The sequence below is a fragment of the Belonocnema kinseyi genome, chromosome 3, assembly GCF_010883055.1.
Source record: "Belonocnema kinseyi isolate 2016_QV_RU_SX_M_011 chromosome 3, B_treatae_v1, whole genome shotgun sequence".
Classification (NCBI taxonomy): domain Eukaryota; kingdom Metazoa; phylum Arthropoda; class Insecta; order Hymenoptera; family Cynipidae; genus Belonocnema; species Belonocnema kinseyi.
In genome coordinates this window covers 91,508,392-91,517,641 of record NC_046659.1, presented here as the reverse complement: position 1 = coordinate 91,517,641, position 9,250 = coordinate 91,508,392, and positions in this window count along the sequence as shown.

Genomic DNA, 9,250 nt, shown 5'->3' with positions numbered 1-9,250 from the left:
TTTATTTACTGCGCTAAATTAAATAATACTCATCATACTTTTTAAACAATTACAAAAATGCGTTGTCCTTAAAACTTGCAATTGATACAAAAGAATTCAAACATGATGGTTTTCTTGATTTTTAAGACTTTTTGTTATATAAAGTTCAATCTCTGTAGAAAGTCTCTGTAGAAAATTATGCTTTGAAAAATAGCCAGAACATTAAAAATGTTAAGTAGTCCACAAATTAATCATATTTATAATAAGGCTTACTGACATTCGGTGAGCGTAGAACTAATATTTTCAGAAAAAAAGTGGAAAAGATGGCTAGGTTTACCGAAATTCGGTATCAGTAAACGTATACCAAATATTTTCAATGTACCTAGACCCTTCGTTATAATTTTGTTGACAATTTTGTGCAATGCTCATAAAAACTTAAATAGTGTACTCAAATTTGTAATTTTGAACTATTTCTTCCTATGTATCTGTTTGTATGAATACATATCGCAAATTTTAGGTATATTCCACACAATGATTTTTTAATAATGATAACATCAATTGAGAGTCCGGATACAATAAGAGAACGAGCGCTCGGAAATGCCAAACATTACACTGCTCTACATGAGTTTTGCGAATAAGACGGCAGCTAGTGTTTCCGAATGGATTTTTCGTGCTGAACACGAATCTGGGTCGCTGATTACGAATATGCAGTTAGGATTGAAAAATTCAAAATGGCGGGTGCAATATGGCGGATGCAATATGGCGGAACTTTTTTTCAAAATTTGGTCGTATTCGCTTGAAACTTGTTACTTGCGGTTTTAAGGGTTGCTGATTACGAATATGCAGTTACATTTAAACAATTCAAAATGGCGGATCCAATATGGCGGACGATTTTTTGAAAATCAAACGGATTTCCTTGAATATTGGTATTTTTTTATTTTCTTCCTCTACCCCTAGAAAAAAACACACCCCTCATGTGAAAGGACTTGTTTCAGCCTTTAATTTCTTATATTAGCGAAGTGTGTAGCACGTCATGGTCCAGCTCTATAATTTTTCAAAAATGGCTAAAAACGCCTTTTGTAGGGGTTTCAACCCCTATTTTCTCAAAAACGTGACGCGATGAGAAATTTTTGAACCCAGATTCGTTTTTAGCACGAAAAATACATTCGGAAACACTAGATGCCATCTTATTCGCATAAAAAAAATTAAAATTTTTAACTGCAGTTTTATTCTCGAAACGTTTCGTGATATCCAAATTTTAAAAAGAAAAAAATTTAATTTGTTAAAATATCGGCTCATGAAAAATGAAAAGGCTTTGTTCTATTTGGAGTTTTTTTGTAAATTGAGACCTGTCGTTAGTCTTTTATTTTTATTTCACCGACAAAAACGTTTCAAAGGAAGCTGAAAGTCAGCATTCTATACTGACAACGACAGCTCCGTGAGCATTAATCATTATCAAGCAGCGTACTCGTCATTGGCGGCATCGAATGCTTTCTTATAATATACCTACTTCCGTCAATTTTTAGTAAATTAACCTAAAAAATTCTAAAAATCTTCCTTGAATAGTGAGAAAAATATGCGTTAATCGAAGTATTTTTAACTCTTAACTTTCCTCCATATTTTTTGTCCGTGAAACTATACACATATAGTTGCCGACCGGTTTCAATTTGCAATTCATTATTATTAAACAAGTAAAAGTAACAAGTAAAACTTTTTTTCATTTTGTAGACGACTCTAGTGTATACTGTGTGTATACCAAATTTCCCACGGTTTCAGTAATATTTGCCTGAGTATGACGATTATTGTTTTAAAAAATAATTTTATCATGGGAAATTTTTTTTCAGTTTTTAAATATTATTATTAAAAATATTTACCAGAAAAAAACTTCAAATAGAAAATTGTTTGGTTTCGTCATTCTCTATAAGTCTATGTTTTAAGAAATTACATTTTTTTAACTTTAAACTTTGGATCTCATGCGACACTCGGACGATCATTTTTCACGTTTTCGTACGGTCGTTCCCTTCTTGCATCTGGGCCCTGTATTATACAGGGTGCCCAACAAGAAAATAAATACCTAAATAATTTTTCAGGTAAAATATTTTTTCAAAATGTCAAGGTCATTCTTGGATTAACTTGTAACGAGGAATCCAGTGGTGAGCTTGAGCTTGACCTTCAAGGCTATTTCAAGATGAACTTTGCTTTTTTAAATGGAAACCCCTATTTTTAACAACGTCAATCCAAAGAGCAAGAAATTTTACGTCCAAATACGAACTCAGGTCATGGATCAAGTATGACCTTGAGCTTAACCTTCAAGGTTATTTCAAGGTCAGCTTTGTTTTTTTAATGGGAGTGCCTATTTTTGACAACAACAATAGAAACAGCGGGTAATTTTACGTCCAAACATGTACTCTGTCCATGGGTAAAGGAGGACCTTAAACTTCAGCTGAAGGTTTTTTGGCTTGAACCAGGTATGGGTCGGGTCCAATCTGTACTGCTGAAGTTCATCCCTGACCCATGACCTGAGTACATGTTTGAAAAATTATTGAGGTGTTTCGTTACTTTTTAGACACCCTGTATACAAAAGTTAATATTGATCCATATTTGGTTTCGGAACACGTTCCCAAGTACTGTGAATGTCAATTTTTACTTCTTTATACAAAGAACATAGAAAATATACCTTAATTTTTTAGATTTCATTTTTAAACTTGAAAAACCTGAGGTTGGTTTAAAGAGTAATTTTACGATATTCGTCATGATATTTAAATTTCATTACATTTAAATTTAAAAGCAAGCCATTTCAGAAGATTAAACCAATATCAGTTGTACTTAATTTTGAGAGAATGAATCACAATTTTTTTTAAATATCTTCAATAATAATTTTACTAGATTTCATTTTAACCAAAATTAAGAAAATATAACTTCAAATTGCATTATAATTTTATTAAATCCTAAACATTAGTGTATGTATTTCATAAACAATTAAGAAAATTGTAATCTTTACTTTCGTTTGCATCTCTTACTCATTTTCTAATTCTGGAGCTTAATCTGCTTTAAAATTACGAGCAGAAAAATATTTGGAAGAATTATAATATTTTTATAATATTGGCTAAATAATTGTTAGAACTGTGCTGAATTTGCATACAGTCGGTAGCATCGAATTAAGTACAAAAACTTGAGAAAACGTAGAGAATTGTCCAAAATGTTATCAGCAAAATGCTTCAGATGCAATAAGTACTTTATTTGAATACTAGAAGAAAAATCAATTTAATCTCAAAAACCTTTCAAGTTAATTATTTTGGCTAAAAAGCTCTTTTTAGTTTGAAACTACGTTGCAACTAGAGTTGCTCAAGTTTCTCATTTCTTGCAGTTTTACTGTTCGCTGAACTCTATTAGACACATCGCAATCTAGTTTCGCAATCAAAGTATTAAGGTTTAGTGTAAAGCCAATTCTAACAATATATATTTTTTTGCTTCATAAAAAATTATATGAGGTACCCGAAATATTATAAATATAATTGTATAATTTTATAAACTTTCACATTTATCAACTAAATTAATCAAGTTATTTTATTCTTATATAGGATTTTCTTTTCGAAAATTAAAAGTTGCAAAAAAATTTAACCTTCATGTGCATTATAGAATAGAAAAAAGCCAGGGTGGTCACATGTTAGGGAAAACCTCGAAATCAAGGAAAAGTCAGGGCAATTTTGTTAACCAGGGAAAGTCAAAAATTAAAAAAAGCCGAAAAAGTCAGGGAGTTTTTCTAAGAAGCACTTTAAGTATGTATAACTGACAGGAGTAATTAAAATGAAAATCCGACTTTAGTCTCTTTTCTTTTAATAAACTAACCCATGCGTTGATTATTGAATTCAGGTCTATTTTTGAATATTTTTGAAGTATTTTAGGGTATTTTAAAAGATTCCAGGAAGTTTTAATTAGATTGCAATAATTTCAAGTGATTCCGAAGGATTCAAAAAATTTGCGAATATTTAAAAAAGTTTTTAGGAATTTTCAAGAGCTTTAAAAAGTTTCAAAGGATTTGAAAAGATTTGAAATATTTTGCGTTATTTTAAAAGACACCAAGAAATTTAAAAAATCTTAAAGTATTTTAAATATCCAACAGAATCTTAAAAAGTTTTAAAAAGTGTGAATTCGTTTCAAAACATTTCGAATAATTTGAAATATTTAAGGATATTTCACAAAAAATTTTTAAGAATTTTCCAAATCTTTAAAAGTTTAAAGGGATTTCAAAATATTTCAAAGGACTTCAGATGCTTTAGAAAATTCTAAAATATTCCAAGGAATTTTTAATTGATTTTAATAATTTGCAGGGATTTCAAAGGACTTAAAATATTTGAGGGTATTTACAAATATTCCTAGATATTTCTACGAGATTAAAATAATTTCAAGGGATTTCCAAGAATTTTAACGATTGTAAGAGATTTGAAAAAATTTGCATGAGGTTGTAAAGTATTTCTTAGAATTTCGGAAGATGTGGAACGATGTTATAGGACCTATAAGAAGTTAAGACGTTTTAAAAGATTACAAAGGTTTTTATAACATTATAAATTTTCCAGGATTTCATTAAATGTTATCGAATCTTAAAGAATTTTACGCAACTTAATAATATTTTAATGCATTTCAAAGAAATTATTTGCAAGAAGTGAGGGATTTCGGAGGGCTTCAAAGATTTGAAGATATTTTCATTTTTTTTCACTTCATTTGAATTACTTTATAATTCACTCTGAATTCTTATTAATTTATTATCAATTCTTTGAAATTTCTTTGTAATTCCTTATAGCCTTTGTTAATTTTTTTAATTCACTTGAATTCTTCTAAAATTAAGTAATACCATGGAGTTTTCTAACATTTTTTGTTTAATTTATCTTAAAATGTTTTAAACTCACCTCGAATTCTTAGCTCGGGAAAAACGACACGAAGAAACGAAGAACCGAGTTTTCAAAAAGTGAATTAAAAATGCAGCGTGAATGAAAAATACGAAATTAGAATAAATAATAATAATGTAATTAACAGTGAAATTCGGCGACTATTCTAAGCTATTACGAAAATATTAGGCATTATTACGCGTGAAGTGTACAGAGTATTGACTGAATTTAATTTTAAAAGCTAGAATATGCGTTTTTTTATTCTATGATGCACGTAAATGAAACAGTTTTCTCATGACTGCAACCAACCTTGGCAAAATAAAATGGAATGAATCTGTCTATTGTTTATTTCACATTTGACAGAATCTTTAAAAGTGTGATCCTGAAAAGCTGGAATTATGAAAATATAATAATTGAGTGCAGCAGCGGCGTCTATGGATGGCAAGGTACGTGCCCCCCCCCTCCCCCTACAATATTTTTTTAGAATTTTGCGCCCCTGATTAAATGTAAAAGCTATTATCTATAGATCATATATAAAGGAGCTTTGATCACATCTTAATCATAAATACAATTGAATTAATTTTGCATTAATAAAGTATTACTACGCTTTATATGAATTGACATTTTGATTGCAATAATTACCGACATGATAGTTGTAATGATGAGTTTCAAATCGAAATAACGGGACCATATGAAGGGGATTTCAAACGTATCCCTGGAACGGTAACGAACTTATTCATCCTTGATGAGGACGATAATTACATACATGTAGAATAGGGTGGGTTGAAAAAACAAAATTATCTACAGAATAAAAAAAAATAAAAATAAATTACTGCCTATTGATGGCAAATTTTTTTATTTTTATGGCTTTTATATTTCTGTGCATGTAAAATTTTAAAATGTTTGTGGAGATCTTAAAAAAGGTCTTAAAAGGACGAAAACTTCTAAGAAATATTGATTATTGGGCCACTGTTTTTGAAAAATAATTTTAAGCAAAATCTATATTAATGACAAAATACTTTCACAAAAATGTTTGAAGTCTGAAAAATGATAAATCTAAGCACTGTAAACTTTTTAAATTTGAGTTCTGTGTTTTTTTTTAAAACTAAATTTCCCTAACCTATCAACATTTTTGGCGAATGTATTTTTACCAGTAGAAAAGCCTTAAACACCTGAAAAAAGCTGAAGTTTTTTTCATCAAGCCATAACAATTCTTGATCTTTGCTTTAAAGTGGAGAATGCTTTTATCTTTATATAACATTATAGTGATCTAAAAATACTAAAATTATTTAACCAAAAATTTACTGTTCAATTTACATCTATATTTCAAGACTTTCAATTTCGCATATTCCTGAAAAAATTCAATGAATATAAAACCTTTAAATTGAGACATTCCTAAAGAAAATTGGACTAAAAGAAAAACTTCCAGCATGTTAGAATAAAAAACGAAATTTCCGGATGTTCCTCATGTTTATCGACTGATATAAACAAATACTATGTTTTAGTATATTTTATTTTGCAATGCACATCTATATTTTAAGGCATTCAATTTAAACCATCTCTGAAAAACATCGGATTAAATGTAAAGTTCCAAGCATGGGAGTTTAACAACGAAATTTCCTCATATATTAATACTTTTTAACCATGGCTAACAACAAAAAACGACACATTAAAATGGCAAATTAAATTTTTTAATCCACGTGGACATGCCAAATACATCAATCTGAGCCAGCTTTGAAAAAAATCGATTGAAAAGAAAATATTTCTGCATAAGGATCTAAAGAAGGAACTTTCATTGTTCAATCTTCTTTTTGTTATATTTTATTGCACGTCTATATGCCTATTCAACAAAAATCAGACTTATAGAAAAGCTTCCAGCAATTTGAGCTATCTTCGAAGAAGTTCTGAGATAATTTTTCGGTTATGATAATTTTACGTTATGCAATACTTCTAATTTAATATTGTGCAATTTTAGAAACTTTTATCACAGTCGAAATTTTCAGGCTGTCTCTGTGATTTCCCCATTGTTTTCCAATTTCTACCTACCGTCCACTCATTAGCAATCGATGGCCATTAGTTGAATTCACACCAGTGCTTGACCAGTACAAAGCCCCTTTATTTTAACGCTTTGAGTTTGAAATTTAAATACTGAGAATATAAAAGAGAATACAAAAGGAATATTAAATATATCTGTCGAACGCAAATGAACTGATAGTGGTATAAGGTAATGTTGCGAAAAGGGAATACGTCCGATTAATTTGAAACTTACTATACCCATATATTTTGACACCCTAATTACGAATATGATAGTGAAAATAGGACACATAAATAATTTAAGTCACATAAATAGTTCAGTTTTATTAATTGCACTATCAGTAGTTTTTCTAGTTTAGAGATTTCAGAAACAAAACTTTTTCTTGTTTATATGAGAAAAACTTTTTTGATATTCATAAATAGAGCAATACGATTTTTAGTGTATTTGTCCGCGCCTTCAAGATGCATCGATCGACTTATTTTGGAAACTTTTATGACCCACCAGTACCGATTTATGAAATTAAAAAAAATGGCTTATTCTTTGTTAGCGTCCTTGAGGCACACAGATTGACTTATTGTGAAAGCTTTTATGACCCACCAGTACTTGTTTATGAATTTTCTACATAAAAGAGTTTATTCTATTTATACGTACACAGTAATACAAGGTGATGAATTCTAAATGTAGATGAATTTCGTTTTTGCATTAAATTAAGTAAGTCACTTAATTTCAACCAGAAATGGAACTTAAGTGCAGTTTCTCGTATCTGATATACGAGTAATATGATAATTAACTGCACGGAGAAAAAAGAACCTTGCATTTTACTGAAAACCAAGTTAAATCTACTGATCTTCCTAGTACGTAGTATATGGACAACATGACAGTTCAGTAAACGTTACAATTATAGGCAAATAAGTATGACTATCAATGATGATTACTAGTACCGATTCTAAAGTGGTGCTGACCTGCGGATCAGTAGATTTTACCGATCCAGTCGCTATTCTGTACAGTTTCTGGATGCTGCAATTACGAATTATCATTTCACTTTAACGAATAATATATAAAGAGATCTGAATTATGTTATGGGCGTAGACTACAGTTAAGACAGCACTATAAATTGTGAAAAAGTATTGCTAAAAACTAATTAATAAATAAGCGCACGGTTATTTCTTATAAATATTTTCGAATATACTTATAATTAATCGTTATTTGTAAGGTATAATGCTTATAATACAATTAAAATTTCGCACGCAATGGGGGGGATTCGAACGCATAAAACTATTCACGCAAGTAAACAGTCTTAACCACTACACTAGTATACGAGTTGCGATCTGTAAAATAATTTTGAAATGCATTTGTAACTGGGTGTGGTAACCTCGGAAACGACTCCTGGATACGCAACCATGCCATCGCGACACACGACAAAAGTTCTAACATTCACAGCATATCTATATGTCAGCTAAAACAGTCACGGAATAAAAACACATCTTGATCCAATAGACTCTCAAGTGTACGCGATCTGCGAATAAGTTGTGCCATCCAAAATTGTACTATTTTTGTAAAACCTTGCAAAGTGGGAATATCGAGTAATGTGACGACTGTCACAGGAATGTCAAGAAGGAATGTTGTTTAGGTGATGCAATCCATTCATTGCCGATTGCGTCGTGAATTCACCCGGTGCTCCGTGCGGATGGGTTGCGTTGCAACTTTAGGGACGAGTTAAGTAAACCGATCGGATCGGTAGCATGTACCGATCTTTCCGTAATGTCCACTGCTCTACTATTGTAATCTCGGTTCAGTGGATTTTACATGTCGTTCAGTATGTAATGCGAGGGAATAGATGTTTATTTTACTGAAGGATAACCGTTGAATTAACCTTAATTTCATTGTGACATTTACGAAATGCTAAGCGATTTTGACACATTCACCCTCTTATTGAGAACAGTTTAAACTGTTACGGTTACAAGAAACCCTTTACAATTCTTGATAAGTAAATATTACATTTCTTTTTTCTGTGTGTGACAGGTATGTTGAGTTTGGGATGATTTTCATTCGCGTGCTCTGAAATTCAATTTGTGCTGGCAGAAAGACGTGCGCGAACACTTTAACGAATTTCGGCGATTTTAGAAGAGGAGCCAAGAGATCAGCTGAGAGTAGCCAATATGGCGTCGATAGCGCTGGGTAGTAGCGATCAACACTGAGCTCATGAAAGATGTTTCGTCAACGTTTCCTATTTTGATATATGTACTCAGATATATGTACTCAGATCTATAACGGATTTTGAATATAAATAGAATAATGGTACGTATGTGATAAAAAAATATATGAAAAAGGATTGAAGATTGACGTTCTG